The sequence below is a fragment of the Oncorhynchus gorbuscha genome, linkage group LG26, assembly GCF_021184085.1.
Source record: "Oncorhynchus gorbuscha isolate QuinsamMale2020 ecotype Even-year linkage group LG26, OgorEven_v1.0, whole genome shotgun sequence".
In the NCBI taxonomy this organism is placed as follows: Eukaryota; Metazoa; Chordata; class Actinopteri; order Salmoniformes; family Salmonidae; genus Oncorhynchus; species Oncorhynchus gorbuscha.
This window is the reverse complement of record NC_060198.1, coordinates 22,020,430-22,038,082: the sequence shown is the minus strand read 5'-3', so window position 1 is coordinate 22,038,082 and position 17,653 is coordinate 22,020,430.

Genomic DNA, 17,653 nt, shown 5'->3' with positions numbered 1-17,653 from the left:
CCTCCGGTAGCAGCTCCCCGCACCAGGCTTCCTGTGCGTGTCCTCGCACCAGTACCACCAGTTCCAGCACCACGCACCAGGCCTCCAGTGCGCCTCGCCTGTTTAGCGCAGCCAGAGCTGTTCTCCTCTCCTGCGCTGCCGGAGTCTCCTGTCTGTCCAGCGCCACCAGTGCTCCCAGTCGGCCCAGCGCGTCCAGTGCGCATCGCCTGTTCAGCACAGCCAGTGCTTTTCTCCCCTCCTGCGCTGCCGGAGTCTCCCGCTTGTTTAGCGCAACCAGAGCTGTTCTCTTCTCCTGCGCTATCGGAGTCTCCCGCTTGTTTAGCGCAACCAGAGCTGTTCTCCTCTCCTGCGCTGCCGGAGTCTCCTGTCTGTCCAGCGCCACCAGTGCTCCCAGTCGGCCCAGCGCGTCCAGTGCGCCTCGCCTGTTCAGCTCAGCCAGAGCCTTTCTCCTCTCCTGCGCTGCCGGAGTCTCCTGTCTGCCCAGCGCCGCCAGTCGGCCCAGCGTCACCAGTCTGCCAGGATCCGCCAGAAGTGCCAGTCTGCCAGGATCCGCCAGAAGTGCCAGTCTGCCAAGATCTTCTAGATCGGCCAGACAACCTGAATCATCCAGGTCCACCAGCCAGCCTGGATTTACCGGAGCCTACTACCTGCCTGAGCTTCCTCTCAGTACTGAGCTTCCTCTCAGTACTAGGCTCCCTCTCTGTACTGGGCTCCCTCTCTGTACTGGGCTCCCTCTCTGTACTGGGCTCCCTCTCTGTACTGGGCTCCCTCTCAGTACCGGGCTTCCTCTCAGTACCGAGCTTCCTCTCAGTACCGGGCTTCCCCTCAGTACCGGGATTCCCCTCAGTACCGGGCTTCCCCTCAGTACCGAGCTTCCCCTCAGTACCGGGCTGCTTCGGTCCCGGGCTGCCCCTCTGTCCCGGGCTGCCCCTCTATCATGAGTTGCCCCTCTGTCCCGAGCTGCCCCTCTGACCCGAGCTGCCCCTCTGTCCCGAGCTGCCCCTCTGTCCCGAGCTGCCCCTCTGTCCCGAGCTGCCCCTCAGTTATGTGGGGATCAGGGTGAGGACTATTAGGCCATGGTCGGCGGAGAAGGTGGATTATCCTAGGACGCGAAGGGGAGGAACTAGGACATTTATGGAGTGGGGTCCACGTCCCGAGCCAGAACCGCCACCATGGACAGACGCCCACCCGGACCCTCCCTATGCTCTTGAGGTGCGTCCCGGAGTCCGCACCTTAGGGGGGGGTTCTGTCACGCCTTGGTCATTGTATCTTGTGTTTTTGTTATATGTTTGGGTAGGCCAGGGTGTGACATGGGTTTATATGTTGTATTTCGTATTACGGTTTGTATTAATTGGGAGTGTGTATTATATGGGGTGTGTCTAGTTAGGCTTGGCTGCCTGAGGCGATTCCTAATTGGAGTCAGCTGATTCTAGTTGTCTCGGATTGGGAACCGTATTTAGGTAGCCTGAGTGCGCGTTGTATTTCGTGGGTGATTGTACCTGTCTTTGTGTTAGTCACCAGATAGGCTGTAATTAGTTTCACTCGTTTGTTGTTTTCGTATTTTCAGTTATTTCATGTACCGTATTTTCTTCATTAATAAGTCATGAGTAACCTACACGCTGCTTTTCGGTCTGACTCTCTTCTAACAGCAGACGAAGTTCATTACACTAAGCAACTTTGCAGTATTTTTTATCTGTGTTATAGTATACATTATTAGCCCAGAAAATGTTTTGTGTTATTACATACAGCCGGAAATAACTTTTGGATATCAGAGCGGCGGTAACTCACCAGCATTACAACCTAGGAATACGACTTCCCAAATTGGATCCTTTGTTCATACCCCCCATGACAATGGAGAAGACGTATTCGGAGTGGAATTCTAGTCCGACTCGTGCACACCATCTACCAAGTATATTACTTGCTAATGTTCAGTCTCTGAATAATTAAGTAGACGAGCTAAGGGCGAGGGTCTCCTTCGGGATATACTGTCCCCATCCATTCAGCCATCTGGGTTCTCAGTGCATCGTGCAGGCAGGAATAAAGAAGAAAGGAGGGGGTGTATGTTTCATGATTAACCACTCATGGTGTGATTGTGATAACATACAGAAACTCAAGTTCTTTGGTTCACCCGACCTAGAATACCTCAATCAAATGCCGGCCATCTTACCTCCCAAGGGAATTCTCTTGGGAGTCACAGCCATGTATGTTCCTCCTCAAGCCGATACCATGACAGCCCTCAAAGAACTACACTGGACTTTACGCAAACTGGAAACCACATATCCTTAGGCTGCATTTATTGTAGCTGGAGATTTTTGTAAAGCAAATTTGAGGAAAACGCTAATGAAGTTCTAGCAATACATTAACTGTAGTACATTGGACCAAAACATTGGACCACTGCTAATCAACTTTTCAGCTTCCCCGCCCTCCCTTAGGCAAATCTGATCACGACTCCATTTTTCTCCTACCTTCCTATAGGCAGAAACTTAAACAGGAAGTACCCGTGCTAAGGTCAATTCAATGCTGGTCTGACCAATCAGAATTCCTGCTTCAAGATTGTTTTGATCAGTTGGACTGGGACATGTTCTGGATAGCCTCTGAGAATAACATTGACGAATACACAGATAAGGTGACTGAGTTCATCAGGAAGTGTATAGGAGATGTTGTACCCACTGTGACCAATAAAAGCTACCCAAAACAGATGGCGGCATTCGCGCAAAACTGAATGTGCGAACACCAGCATTTAACCATGGCAAGTTGACTGGGAATATGGCCGAATACAAATAGTGTAGTTATTCCCTCCGTAAGGCAATCAAACAGGCAAAACATCAATACAGAGACAAAGTGGATTCCCAATTCAATGGCTCAGACACAAGACGTATGTGCATGGTCTACAGACAATCACGGACAACAAAGGGAAAACAAGCCATGTCGCAGACAGTCTAAACACTTTCTTCACCCGCTTTGAGGACAACACAGTGCCACCGACGTGGCCCGCTACCAAGGACTGTGAGCTCTCCTTCTCCGTGGCTGACGTGACTAAGACATTTAGGAGTGTTAACCCTTGCAAGGCTGTCGGCCCAGATGGCATCCCTAGCCGCGTCCTCATAGCATGCACAGACCAGCTGGCTGGAGTATTTACGGACATATTCCTGTTCCTGTCTGCTGTCCCCACTTGCTTCAAGATGTCCACCATTGTTCCTGTACCCAAGAAAGCAAAGGGAACAAAATGACTATCGTCCCGTAGCACTCAATTCTGTCATCATAAAGTGCTTTGATAGGCTAGTCAAGGATCAAATCACCTTTACCTTACCTGACACCCTAGACCCACTTCAATTTGCTTACCGCCCCAATAGATCCACAGACGATGCAATCTCCATCGCACTGCATACTGCCCCATCTGGACAAGAGGAATACCTAAGAATGCTGTTCATTGACTATAACTCAGCATATAGTCAATGAACAGCATAGTACCCTCCAAGCTCATCATTAAGCTTGGTTCCCTGGTTCTGAAACTCCGCCCTGTGCAACTGAGTCCTGGACTTCCTGTCAGATGACCCTCAGGTCATCTTCGCTGATCCTCAACACAGGGACCCCATATGGGTGCGTGCCCTGTACTCTCTGTTTACCCATGACTGCGTGGCTACACCTCCAACTCAATCATCAAGTTTGCAGATGACACAACAGTAGTAGGCCTGAATAACAATGACGACACAGCCTAAAGTGAGGAGGTGAGCGCCCTGGGAGAGTGGTGGCAGAAAAATAACCTCTCACTCAACGCCAACAAAACAAAGGAGATGATCTTGGACTTCAGGAAACAGCAGAGGGAGCACCCCCCTATCCACATCGATAGGACTGCAGTGGAGAAGGGGGAAAGCTTCAAGTTCCTTGGCGTACACATCACTGACGATCTAAAAATGGTCCACCCACACAGACAGTGTGGTGAAGAGGACGCAACCTCAGAAGGCTGAAGACATTTGTCTTGGCCCCTGAAACCCTCACAAACGTTTACAGATGCACAACTGAGAGCATCATTTTAGGATATTTCACCGCCTGTTATGGCAACTGCACCGTCCGTAACTGCAGGGCTCTCCAGAGGGGGCAAACTACTTGCCCTCCAGGACACCTACAGCACCCGATGTCACAGGAAGGCCAAAAAGATCATCAAGGACATCAACCACCCAAGCCACGGCCTGTTCAGTAATAATAATATAATATATGCCATTTAGCAGACGCTTTTATCCAAAGCGACTTACAGTCATGTGTGCATACATTCTACATATGGGTGGTCCCGGGGGATCGAACCCACTACCCTGGCGTTACAAGCACCATGCTCTACCAACTGAGCTACAGAAGGACCAGCCTGCTATCATCCAGAATGCGAGGTCAGTACAGGTGCATCAAAGTTGGGACCGAGAGACTGAAAAACAGCTTCTATTTTAAGGCCATCAGACTGTTAAATAGCCATCGCTAGCCGGCTTCCATCCGGTTATGAAACCCTGCACCTTAGAGGCTGCTGCCCTCTATACAGAGACTTGGAATCACTGGCAAAACTGAACAATCGGGTGGGGGGGGGGGGGGGCTTGGTCAGGGAAGGGACCAAGAATACGATAGTCACTCTGACAGAGCTCCAGAGTTCCTCTGTGAAGATGGGAGAACCTTCCAGAAGGAAAACCATCTCTGCAGCACTCCACCAATCAGGCCTTTATGGTAGAGTGGCCAGACAGAAGCCACTCCTCAGTAAAAGGCCGCTTCATGTTTGCCAAAAGGCACCTGAAGGACTCTCAGTCTCTGGTCTGATGAAACCAAGATTGAACTATTTGGCCTGAATACCAAGCATCACATCTGGAGGAAACCTGCCACCATCCCTACGGTGAAGCATGGTGGTGGCAGCATCATGCTGTGGGGATGTTTTTCAGCAGCAGGGACTGGGAGACAAGTCAGGATTGAGGCAAAGATGAACGGAGCATAGTACATACAGATTATTGATGAAAACCTGCTCCAGAGCACTCAGGACCTCAGACTGGGGTGAAGGTTCACCTAACAACATGACAATGACCCTAAGTACACAACCAATACAACACAGGAATGGCTTCATGACAAGTCTCTGATTTTCCTTGAGTGGCTCAGCCAGAGCCCAGACTTGAACCCGATCAAACATCTCCGGAGAGACCTGAAAATAGCTGTGCAGCGGCGCTCTCCATCCATCCTGACATAGCTTGAGAGGATCTGCAGAGAAGAATGGGAGAAACTACCCAAATACAGGTGTGCCAAGCTTGTAGTGTCATACCCAAGAATACTTGAGGCTGTAATCACTGCCAACGGTGTTTCAACAAAGCACTGAGTAAAGGGTCTGAATACTTATGTAAATGTGATATTTCAGTTTTTTGGTTTTATACATTTGCAAACATTTCTAAAACCTGTATTTGCTTTGTCATTATTGGGTATTGTGTGTTGATTGATGAAGGAAAAAACTATTTCATCCATTTTAGAATAAGGCCGTAACGTAACAAAATGTGGAAAAGTAAAGCGGCCTGAGTACTTTCCGAACTCACTGTATAACAAAAAAATGCTTGACAAAAACAATCATAACAACATACACTACCGTTCAAAAGTTTGGGGTCACTTAAAAATGTCCTTGTTTTTGAAAGATTGCCAAGAAACTGAAGATCTCGTACAACGCTGTGTACTACTCCCTTCACAGAACAGAGCAAACTGGCCCTAACCAGGATAGAAAGAGGAGTGACAGGCCCCGGTGCAAAACTGAGCAAGAGGACAAGTACATTAGAGTGTCTCCCGCAAAACACCGGTCTCAACGTCAACAGTGAAGAGGTGATTCTGGGATGCTGGCCTTCTATCTAGGCAGAGTTCCTCTGCCCAATGTCTGTTCTGTCCAATATCTGTTCTTTTGCCCATCTTCATAATCTTTTATTTTTATTGGCCAGTCTGAGATATAGCTTTGTCTTTGCAATTCTGCCTAGAAGGCCAGCATCTCAGAGTCGCCTCTTCACTGTTGATGTTGAGACTGGTGTTTTGCAGGTACTATTTAATGAAGCTGCCAGTTTAGGATTTGTGAGGTGTCTGTTTCTCAAACTAGGCACTATAATGTACTTGTCCTCTTGCTCAGTTGTGCACCAGGGCCTCCCACTCCTCTTTCTATTCTGGTTAGGGCCAGTTTGCTCTGTTCTGTGAAGGGAGTAGTACAGTCATGGCCAAAAGTTTTGAGAATGACACAAATATTAATTTTCACAAAGTCTGCTGCCTCAGTTTGTATGATGGCAATTTGCATATACTCCAGAATGTTATGAAGAGTGATCATTTGCCATGCAAATGAACTCAATCCCCCCAAAACATTTCCACTGCATGCTGATTGAGTTCGAATAACAAACTGGAAGCTTCAAAAGGAGGGTGGTGCATGGAATCATTGTTCTTCCTCTGTCAACCATGTTTCCTTGCATTACCTGCAAGGAAACATGTGCCTCCATCATTGCTTTGCACAAAAGGAGCTTCACAGGCAAGGATATTGCTGCCAGTAAGATTGCACCTAAATAAACCATTTATCGGATCATCAATAACTTCAAGGAGAGCGGTTCAATTGTTGTGAAGAAGGCTTCAGGGCACCCAAGAAAGTCCAGCATGCGCCAGGACCGTCTCCTAAAGTTTATTCAGCTGCGGGATCGGGGCACAACCAGTACAGAGCTTGCTCAGGATTGGCAGCAGGCAGGTGTGAGTGCATCTGCATGCATAGTGAGGCGAAGACTTTTGGTGGATGGCCTGCTGTCAAGAAGGGCAGCAAAGAAGCCACTTCTCTCCAGGAAAAACATCAGGGACAGACTGATATTCTGCAAAAAGTACAGGGATTGGACTGCTGAGGACTGGGGTAAAGTAATTTTCTCTGATGAATCTCCTTTCCGATTGTTTGGGGCATCCCGAAAAAAGCTTGTCCGGAGAAGACAAGGTGAGCGCTACCATCAGTCCTGTGTCATGCCAACAGTAATGCATCCTGAGACCATTCATGTGTGGGGTTGCTTCTCAGCCAAGGGAGTGGGCTCACTCACAATTTTGCCTAAGAACACAGCCAGGAATAAAGATGTACCAACACATCCTCCGAGAGCAACATCTCCCAACCATCCAGGAACAATTTGGTGACGAACATGCCTTTACCAGCATGATGGAGCACCTTGCCATAAGGCAAAAGTGATAACTAAGTAGCTTGGGGAACAAAACATTGATATTTTGGGTCCATCGGCAGGAAATTCCCCAGACCTTAATCCTATTGAGAACTTGTGGTCAATCCTCAAGAGGCGGTTGGACGAACAAATACCCACAAATGCTGACAAACTCCAAACATTGATTATGCAAGAATGTGCTGCCTTGTGGCCCAGAAGTTAATTGACAGCATGCCAGGGCAGATTGCAGAGGTCTTGAAAAAGAAGGGTCAACACTGCAAATATTGATTATTTGCATCAACTTCATGTAATTGTCAATAAAAACCTTTGAAACTTATGAAATGCTTGTAATTATACTTCAGTATTCCATAGTAACATCTGACAAAAATATCTAAAGACACTGAAGCAGCAAACTTTGTGGAATTGAATATTTGTGTCATTCTCAAAACTTTTGGCCACGACTGTACACTGCGTTGTATGAGATCTTCAGTTTCTTGGCAATTTATCGCATGGAATAGCCTTCATTTCTCAGAAAAATAATAAACTGATGAGTTTCAGAAGAAAGTTCTTTGTTTCTGGCCATTTTAAGCATATAATCGAACCCACAATTGCTGACGCTTGTGGCGGATGAATCAGAATTAGTTGTGTAACATAGATTATTAAGATGTCTTATCTGCGTAATATTCTTATGTGATATACTTGTTATTAGAATGTATCCCTTCGGACTCTGGTGTTGGCAGTTGCACTTCTTCCCTCAGCTGGGGCTCAGTCACCTGGGGCTCAGAGAGGGGAGAGGTCAGGATTGTCTTTCACATGTCCCTGGTGCTATGCAGAATATCAGAAAGGGAAGAGGACAGGAGGGAACATTGTCTTGATATGTGAATGTGTCTTTACCTATTCTAAACCATGTGAAGGGATGGCGTGATTAATGGGGAACCAATTACTGGTTTCCACAATGTGTGTGAGCCAGTCCCTGCCTCCTTTGGCCTTGGGGGATGTTTGTGGTAGTGTCTGGAATTGACAATTGATTTATGTCATTGGTCGAGTTGGTGTTTTTGTGCTATTTGTGCTATTTGTGCTAGTACCAGGAACGAGATCGGAACCTCGTCTTAGGGACCAAACTGAACGATAATTTATAGCGAATGCTATCTGGCTACGGGATACTCCTTTCTAATTTAAAAAGTCTCCCCTTGTGACCCATTCTATGTATCTGTTGTTCGTCATGTAGGTTGAAAGGGGTGTATCTTGGCTATAAAAGACCTTTGTACTTTTGTCTCACCACTCTCAACGGACCATTAGAAATGGTGAATCGTTGACAAGTCATTGCTATTGCAAAGATTTAGTTTAGGTATAACTCTGACTTGTGTGATAAGTTTGTCTCTCCTCATTTGATAGTAAAGAAATGAACCACCACACGCTCCAGATAGTCAACAAGTCTAAAGAAGGCCAGTTTTATTGCTTCTTTAATCAGGACAACAGTTTTCCGCTGTGCTAACATAATTTCAAAAGGGTTTTCTCATGATCAATTAGCCTTTTAAAATGATAAACTTGGATTAGCTATCACAATGTGCCATTGGAACACACGAGTGAAGGTTGCTGGTAATGGGCATCTGTACGCCTATGTAGACGTTTCCAGGTACAATAGTCATTTACAACATTAACAATGTCTACATTGTATTTCTGATCAATTTGATGTCATTTGAATGGACAAAAAATGTGCTTTTCTTTCAAGAATAAGGACATTTCTAAGCGACCCCAAACTTTTGAACGGTAAGTGTTTGAATTTCATCCAGAAGTGAATTAATCACAGCAGGGAAAGAATAGTGCAGTTCAGTATCATTTACCGTCTACTCACTCTGTATTGGCAAGAAGGCCTCGTCACCGTTCTCTCTGATAATTTCCTCTATTTTGTCCAGCAGATCTGAGATGTTCTTTGTGTCTTTCCCCGGCATCTTGCTGTCCACCACGTGATAATAGTTCCCACAATATTCCAACAACCTGTGGAGCTCCCGCCCTCCCCTCTGAATGTGCTCCTCGACGGGCGTTCGGCCCAGCCAATCCCCGCAGCTGAACAGCACCATAGTGTGGAGACACACCCTATCACCAAACAGGCCCTCCAGGTGGGCCTCCAGGGTCCGCCTCTTGCGTGAAGTGAGGGTGGAGATGATGGGCAGCACCAGGAGAAGGGTGTGGGGGCCAGGCCGGAGGAGGGTGATATTTCACATTCAATTTTACATGTGGATTTAGAATGTGGATTTAGAACTACATGTGGATGTAGTTTTGGAACACTTTACATGTGATGATATTTCACATGAAGTTTCACGTGGATAACAGTTTTCAAATGTGAATATTTTTCACATGAGATTTAACAGGTGATGAGCCTGAAAACAAAAAGGGGTGGTTAGGATGTCACCAGAACATAGTGTTTTCAACTTACATATATGACATAAATGTATTTATACAGTATTATTATTTAATATGTCTTCACGTGGGATTTGAACTCACAGCCTCTTTCACCTGTATTATAGGTAATGAATGTGTAGGGGATTTCTGTGTATGCTACAAGACTTTGTCAAATAAATAAATGCAGATACAAATAATTGTGTGGGTGGCGTGATTGTCAACGACCCAATTTTTTTAAATAATAAAAAACTCATGAGTAATGTTTTATCCACTGTGTGATTGGAGTATTCATACTGTGGAATGACATAATTCTCTGATTCTGAATCAAGTGGTTGTACATCATTGCAATTTGTTTGCCTCTGAGATTCTTGAACTACTTCAAATAAATATACAACCCCTTCTTCCCTTGTGACAACCTCTTCCTTATTCGCGCCAACAGACATGTCTAAGTCATCTGTCCGTACAGTATCTTAAAAGTGTCCAAATCTAGCTCTGACCAGAAATGCCCCCTTGTACATTTTGTGCCTGAGTGACATATTACAGAGCTCAATCTGTACATCTGTTTCTTGTTGCCAACCACTGGGATTTCAATCGTACTCTATTGAAAAATGGGGTCTCTCATAACAGAACCATTTCCTGCTATTCGGGGCACAAAAATAACAACAATATCCGGTGTGGTGATTCAAACAGTCTGTCTAATCAATACGCCATCACATTGACTGCATTTTGTGGGTGCAGCTCCTTTAGTGATTCATTGCCTGAATAGAATATCAAGCGATGATGTGTGTATTTGGTCGAACCTGAAAAAATGTAACTGAAGTAATGCTCATTGTGTGAGATGCTGTATTTGCAAGTTTCACTGCTATCAGTATGCATAGCACTGACCACTCTTTTGATGCCCAAATCTTGTAACCAGGGGAGTAATGGATATATAAAAATCCAGTGGGTCATTATGCTGACCTATTACCAATGATGGAATGGTCTAGTTTATCTCTATCTAAACCTGCTCTAATTCACAGTGCTTAAAGATGTGTCCAGGCCTCTGAACTGCAGACAACACTACGTTTTTCCTCCCGACTCCTGTGTGTTTTGTATCAGTTTGTTTACTGTCTTTGACGGTGTTGCAATGGCTTAAGTTTGTGCTGTCACCCTTATCTCCTATCTCATTACAAATTGGGGGCAGGCTCAAAGAGTTTGTGAACTCGACCTGTTCCTCAATCAGATTAACAAGACTTTGAATATTCTATTCTAGTTCCACATATTCCTAAGAGTTTTGACACTACAATTAGTGACAATGGTTGTTTCAGTTGGCATTTGCAAAGTTTTCTCAACTTCCTCCCAAAATTGGAAATCAAATGTTCCATTATGCTGCATGACGGCATGTATTGCCGTTGAAATAGCATGATAATCCAGACATTTATTGTATTTTTCCCCCCAGGTCTTAACTTTTTGGTGTTCTCCAACATCACGACCACCCCCATACAATGTAGGTGTTAAATTTGGTGGTTCAACAGTATTTTATCATCTGTTGTGTCAGATTATTCAGATCTATGCCTTTATCAGTACGGTCACCTCCACAGATAACAAAATCACTAAAGACAAACAGCGTCACTATCAACTCCTAGCACTAGTTACAGCCTTTACTACTCCTTCCTGTGACTCAATTCATTCAAGCACCTGATTAACAACAGTGCCCGGCACAGACTCCACCACTGTACATAGTTCTTGCCTCACGACCTAACTATCCCTGCTTTCTCCTTCCTTTAGCTGCATAAAATGGACGCATAGGCCTACAGTACATCACCATTCTCACCTTTCCACAGCCACGTAAGCCGCCTGACACTAATCCTTTCTGTGTTTTTTGTGTAGCAGTTGGCCATTGCACAATCTGTGCAACATCCTTCCGAAAGATGCATATCTGTATTCCCAGTCATGTGAAATCCAAATATTAGGTCCTAATGAATTGATTGCAATTGACTGATTTCCTCATCTGAACTGTAACTCAGTAAAATCTTTGAAATTGTTGCGTGTTGCGTTTATATTTTTGTTCAGTACAGGTAGATATTATCGGGAACATAGGGTTCTCTTAAATCCATCCCAAAGTGGATTCAGATAAGCAAGAACTACCCTTGATGCGTTTGTTACAGTTAGTACTGAGATGAGTCTGGATAAGAGCGTCTGCTAAATGACTTAAATGTAATGTAAATGTAGATGACCAAAGCTTTGGCAATGAAGAGAGTGATATGAATAGTATATTTTGACGTTGAAAAAGCATTTCACACAATGTGGCGGGAAGGTCTACTGATCAAATTGAATGGAATGGGTTTTAGTGGGGGAATGTGCAAATGGTTTATGGGTTTCTTGTTTGACCGAACCTTCCAAGTCAGGGTGGGATCCATATATATTCAACAGAAACGGTTGTGATAATTGTTGGATTGCTATCGATAGAGGAGGTGCAACCAAGAAGAGTCGTAAATTATGTTGGGACTCTGCATCGGTTTTGTGTAGTTTAAGAGCTGGAAAGTCAGAACCTGAGGATTTATGGTTAGAAATAATGATGCAGTTGTTGGGCTTACAAATAAATGGTATTGAAATTCAGTTCTGTTGGATGATATAGTAGATATAATAGCAAAAAAACAGTACAAAAATGACATTGTGGATATACATATGCAGTTGGGCAGAGGGGGAATTAAAACATTGATTCTGAAGAATTGGAAAATGGGATGAAAGTAGCGATGGCAGACATTTTTACAGTACAAGGAAATCTGTACAGGAGATAGTGTCATGTAATGGGATATGAAGGCAGGATGTTATGTTGTATAGGATGAGATAAGGGCATACAGGATTTAACTCTTCTTTGAAGTTGATAGGGAAACATGGCAGTGAAATCTGTAATGGCTGTATGGTAGAGGAAACGGTTGAGCGTGTATTATTATTTTGTGAAATGTATCATGTAGAAAGGGAGAGGTTGTTTGACACGGTCAGATAGGTTGGATGGGAATGGGGATTGGGTGGTATTTTGGATGGGGGTGATGGGAGTGTTATGCAGGTGAATGAGGACCCAAAAGCGACTTGGCGAAAACAGAGTCTTTATTCCAGTAAAGGGAATAGGCAATACTCCTGGACAATCAGAGCAGAAAACAAAACATAAAAAACTTAATTCCACTCGTAGTGACGAGGACAGACTGGAGACTCGACCATTAACTGTAGGTTGCCTCGGGAAGGCACCGACCGTAGCAGACTCAGACACCTGCTCACACGCAGCATCTGAGGGAAACAAGACACGACAGGGCGAGACAAAGACACAGCACGGCGAACAATATACAAGGATCCGACAGGACAGAAACGGAAAACAAGGGGAGAAATAGGGACTCTAATCAGAGGGCAAGATACGGAACAGGTGTGAAAAGACTAGATGATTGAGTAGGGGAATAGGAACAGCTGGGAGCAGGAACGGAATGATAGAGAGAAGAGAGAGAGGGAGGGAGAGAGAAAAAAGGGAACGAACCTAATAAGACCAGCAGGGGGAAAACGAACAGAAGGGAAAGCAAAATGACAAGACAATATAAGACAAAACATGACAGTACCCCCCCACTCACCGAGCGCCTCCTGGCGCACTCGAGGAGGAATCCTGGCGGCAACGGAGGAAATCATCAATCAGCGAACGGTCCAGCACGTCCCGAGACGGAACCCAACTCCTCTCCTCAGGACCGTAACCCTCCCAATCCACTAAGTATTGGTGACCCCGTCCCGAGAACGCATGTCCATGATCCTACGTACCTTGTAAATAGGTGCGCTCTCGACAAGGACGGGGGGGAGGGAAGACGAACGGGGGTGCGAAGAAAGGGCTTGACACAGGAGACATGGAAGACAGGATGGACGCGACGAAGATGTCGCGGAAGAAGCAGTCGCACAGCGACAGGATTGACAACCTGGGAGACACGGAACGGACCAATGAACCGCGGAGTCAACTTACGAGAAGCTGTCGTAAGGGGAAGGTTACGAGTGGAAAGCCACACTCTCTGGCCGCAACAATACCTAGGACTCTTAATCCTACGTTTATTGGCGGCTCTCACAGTCTGTGCCCTGTAACGGCAAAGTGCAGACCTCACCCTCCTCCAGGTGCGCTCACAACGTTGGACAAACGCTTGAGCGGAGGGAACGCTGGACTCGGCAAGCTGGGATGAGAACAGAGGAGGCTGGTAACCCAGACTACTCTGAAACGGAGATAACCCGGTAGCAGACGAAGGAAGCGAGTTGTGAGCGTATTCTGCCCAGGGGAGCTGTTCTGCCCAAGACGCAGGGTTTCTAAAAGAAAGGCTGCGTAGTATGCGACCAATCGTCTGATTGGCCCTTTCTGCTTGACCGTTAGACTGGGGATGAAACCCGGAAGAGAGACTGACGGACGCACCAATCAAACGACAGAACTCCCTCCAAAACTGTGACGTGAATTGCGGACCTCTGTCTGAAACGGCGTCTAACGGGAGGCCATGAATTCTGAACACATTCTCGATGATGATTTGTGCCGTCTCCTTAGCGGAAGGAAGCTTAGCGAGGGGAATGAAATGTGCCGCCTTAGAGAACCTATCGACAACCGTAAGAATCACAGTCTTCCCCGCAGACAAAGGCAGACCGGTAATGAAGTCTAAGGCGATGTGAGACCATGGTCGAGAAGGAATGGGAAGCGGTCTGAGACGACCGGCAGGAGGAGAGTTACCTGACTTAGTCTGCGCGCAGTCCGAACAAGCAGCCACGAAACGGCGCATGTCACGCTCCTGAGTAGGCCACCAAAAGCGCTGGCGAATAGAAGCAAGAGTACCTCGAACGCCGGGATGACCAGCTAACTTGGCAGAGTGAGCCCACTGAAGAACAGCCAGACGAGTAGAAACAGGAACGAAAAGAAGGTTACTAGGACAAGCGCGCGGCGACGCAGTGTGCGTGAGTGCTTGCTTAACCTGTCTTTCAATTCCCCAGACTGTCAACCCGACAACACGCCCATAAGGAAGAATCCCCTCGGGATCAGTAGAAGCCACAGAAGAACTAAAGAGACGGGATAAGGCATCAGGCTTGGTGTTCTTACTACCCGGACGGTAAGAAATCACAAACTCAAAACGAGCGAAAAACAACGCCCAACGAGCTTGACGTGCATTAAGTCGTTTGGCAGAACGGATGTACTCAAGGTTCTTATGGTCTGTCCAAACGACAAAAGCAACGGTCGCCCCCTCCAACCACTGTCGCCATTCGTCTAGGGCTAAGCGGATGGCGAGCAGTTCGCGGTTACCCACATCATAGTTGCGTTCCGATGGCGACAGGCGATGAGAAAAATAAGCGCAAGGATGAACCTTATCGTCAGACTGGAAGCGCTGGGATAGAATGGCTCCCACGCCTACCTCTGAAGCGTCAACCTCGACAATGAATTGTTTAGTGACGTCAGGAGTAACGAGGATAGGAGCGGACGTAAAACGTTTCTTGAGAAGATCAAAAGCTCCCTGGGCGGAACCGGACCACTTAAAACACGTCTTGACAGAAGTAAGAGCTGTGAGAGGGGCAGCAACTTGACCGAAATTACGAATGAAACGCCGATAGAAATTAGCGAAACCTAGAAAGCGCTGCAACTCGACACGTGACCTTGGAACGGGCCAATCACTGACAGCTTGGACCTTAGCGGGATCCATCTGAATGCCTTCAGCGGAAATAACAGAACCGAGAAAAGTGACGGAGGAGACATGAAAAGAGCACTTCTCAGCCTTCACGTAGAGACAATTCTCTAAAAGGCGCTGGAGTACACGTCGAACGTGCTGAACATGAATCTCGAGTGACGGTGAAAAAATCAGGATATCGTCAAGGTAGACAAAAACAAAGATGTTCAGCATGTCTCTCAGAACATCATTAACTAATGCCTGAAAAACAGCTGGCGCATTAGCGAGACCAAACGGCAGAACCCGGTACTCAAAATGCCCTAACGGAGTGTTAAACGCCGTTTTCCACTCGTCCCCCTCTCTGATGCGCACGAGATGGTAAGCGTTACGAAGGTCCAACTTAGTAAAGAACCTGGCTCCCTGCAGAATCTCAAAGGCTGATGACATAAGGGGAAGCGGATAACGATTCTTAACCGTTATGTCATTCAGCCCTCGATAATCCACGCAGGGGCGCAGAGTACCGTCCTTCTTCTTAACAAAAAAAACCCCCGCCCCGGCAGGGGAGGAAGAAGGCACTACGGTGCCGGCGTCAAGAGACACAGACAAATAATCCTCGAGAGCCTTACGTTCGGGAGCCGACAGAGAGTATAGTCTACCCCGAGGAGGAGTGGTCCCCGGAAGGAGATCAATACTACAATCATACGACCGGTGAGGAGGAAGGGAGTTGGCTCTGGACCGACTGAAGACCGTGCGCAGATCATGATATTCCTCCGGCACTCCTGTCAAATCGCCAGGTTCCTCCTGAGAAGTGGGGACAGAAGAAACGGGAGGGATAGCAGACATTAAACACTTCACATGACAAGAAACGTTCCAGGATAGGATAGAATTACTAGACCAATTAATAGAAGGATTATGACATACTATCCAGGGATGACCCAAAACAACAGGTGTAAAAGGTGAACGAAAAATCAAAAAGGAAATAGTCTCACTGTGGTTACCAGATACTGTGAGGGTTAAAGGTAGTGTCTCATATCTGATACTTGGGAGATGACTACCATCTAAGGCGAACATGGGCGTAGGCTTCCCTAACTGTCTGAGAGGAATGTCATGTTTCCGAGCCCATGCTTCGTCCATAAAACAACCCTCAGCCCCAGAGTCTATCAAGGCACTGCATGTAGCACCCGAACCGGTCCAGCGTAGATGGACCGACATAGTAGTACAGGATCTTGATGGAGAGACCTGAGTAGTAGCGCTCACCAGTAGCCCTCCGCTTACTGATGAGCTCTGGCTTTTCCTGGACATGAATTGACAAAATGTCCAGCAAGTCCGCAATAGAGGCACAGGCGGTTGGTGATCCTCCGTTCCATCTCCTTAGTCGAGATGCGAATACCTCCCAGCTGCATGGGCTAAGTCTCTGAGCCAGAGGAGGGAGATGGTTGCGATGCGGAGAGGGGAAACACCGTTAACGCGAGCTCTCTTCCACGAGCTTGGTGACGAAGATCTACCCGTCGTTCTATGCGGATGGCGAGTGCAATCAAAGAGTCCACACTGGAAGGAACCTCCCGGGAGAGAATCTCATCTTTAACCTCTGCGTGGAGTCCCTCCAGAAAACGAGCGAGCAGCGCCGGCTCGTTCCAGTCACTAGAGGCAGCAAGAGTGCGAAACTCTATAGAGTAATCCGTTATGGATCGATCACCTTGACATAGGGAAGCCAGGGCCCTAGAAGCCTCCCTACCAAAAACTGAACGATCAAAAACCCGAATCATCTCCTCTTTAAAGTTCAGGTAATTGTTAGAACAATCAGCCCTTGCCTCCCAGATAGCTGTGCCCCACTCTCGAGCCCGGCCAGTAAGGAGTGATATGACGTAAGCAACCCGAGTTCTCTCTCTAGAGTATGTGTTGGGTTGGAGAGAGAACACAATATCACACTGGGTGAGAAAGGAGCGGCACTCCGTGGGCTGCCTGGAGTAACAAGGTGGGTTATTAACCCTAGGTTCCGGAGGCTCGGCAGACCAGGAAGTAGCAGGTGGCACGAGACGAAGACTCTGGAACTGTCCAGAGAGGTCGGAAACCTGAGCGGCCAGGTTCTCAACGGCATGACGAGCAGCAGACAATTCCTGCTCGTGTCTGCCGAGCATGGCTCCTTGGATCTCGACGGCAGTGTTACGAGAATCTGTAGTCGCTGGGTCCATTCTTGGTCGGATCCTTCTGTTATGCAGGTGAATGAGGACCCAAAAGCGACTTGGCGAAAACAGAGTCTTTATTCCAGTAAAGGAAATAGGCAATACTCCTGGACAATCAGAGCAGAAAACAAAACATAAAAAACTTAATTCCACTCGTAGTGACGAGGACAGACTGGAGACTCGACCATTAACTGTAGGTTGCCTCGGGAAGGCACCGACCGTAGCAGACTCAGACACCTGCTCACACGCAGCATCTGAGGGA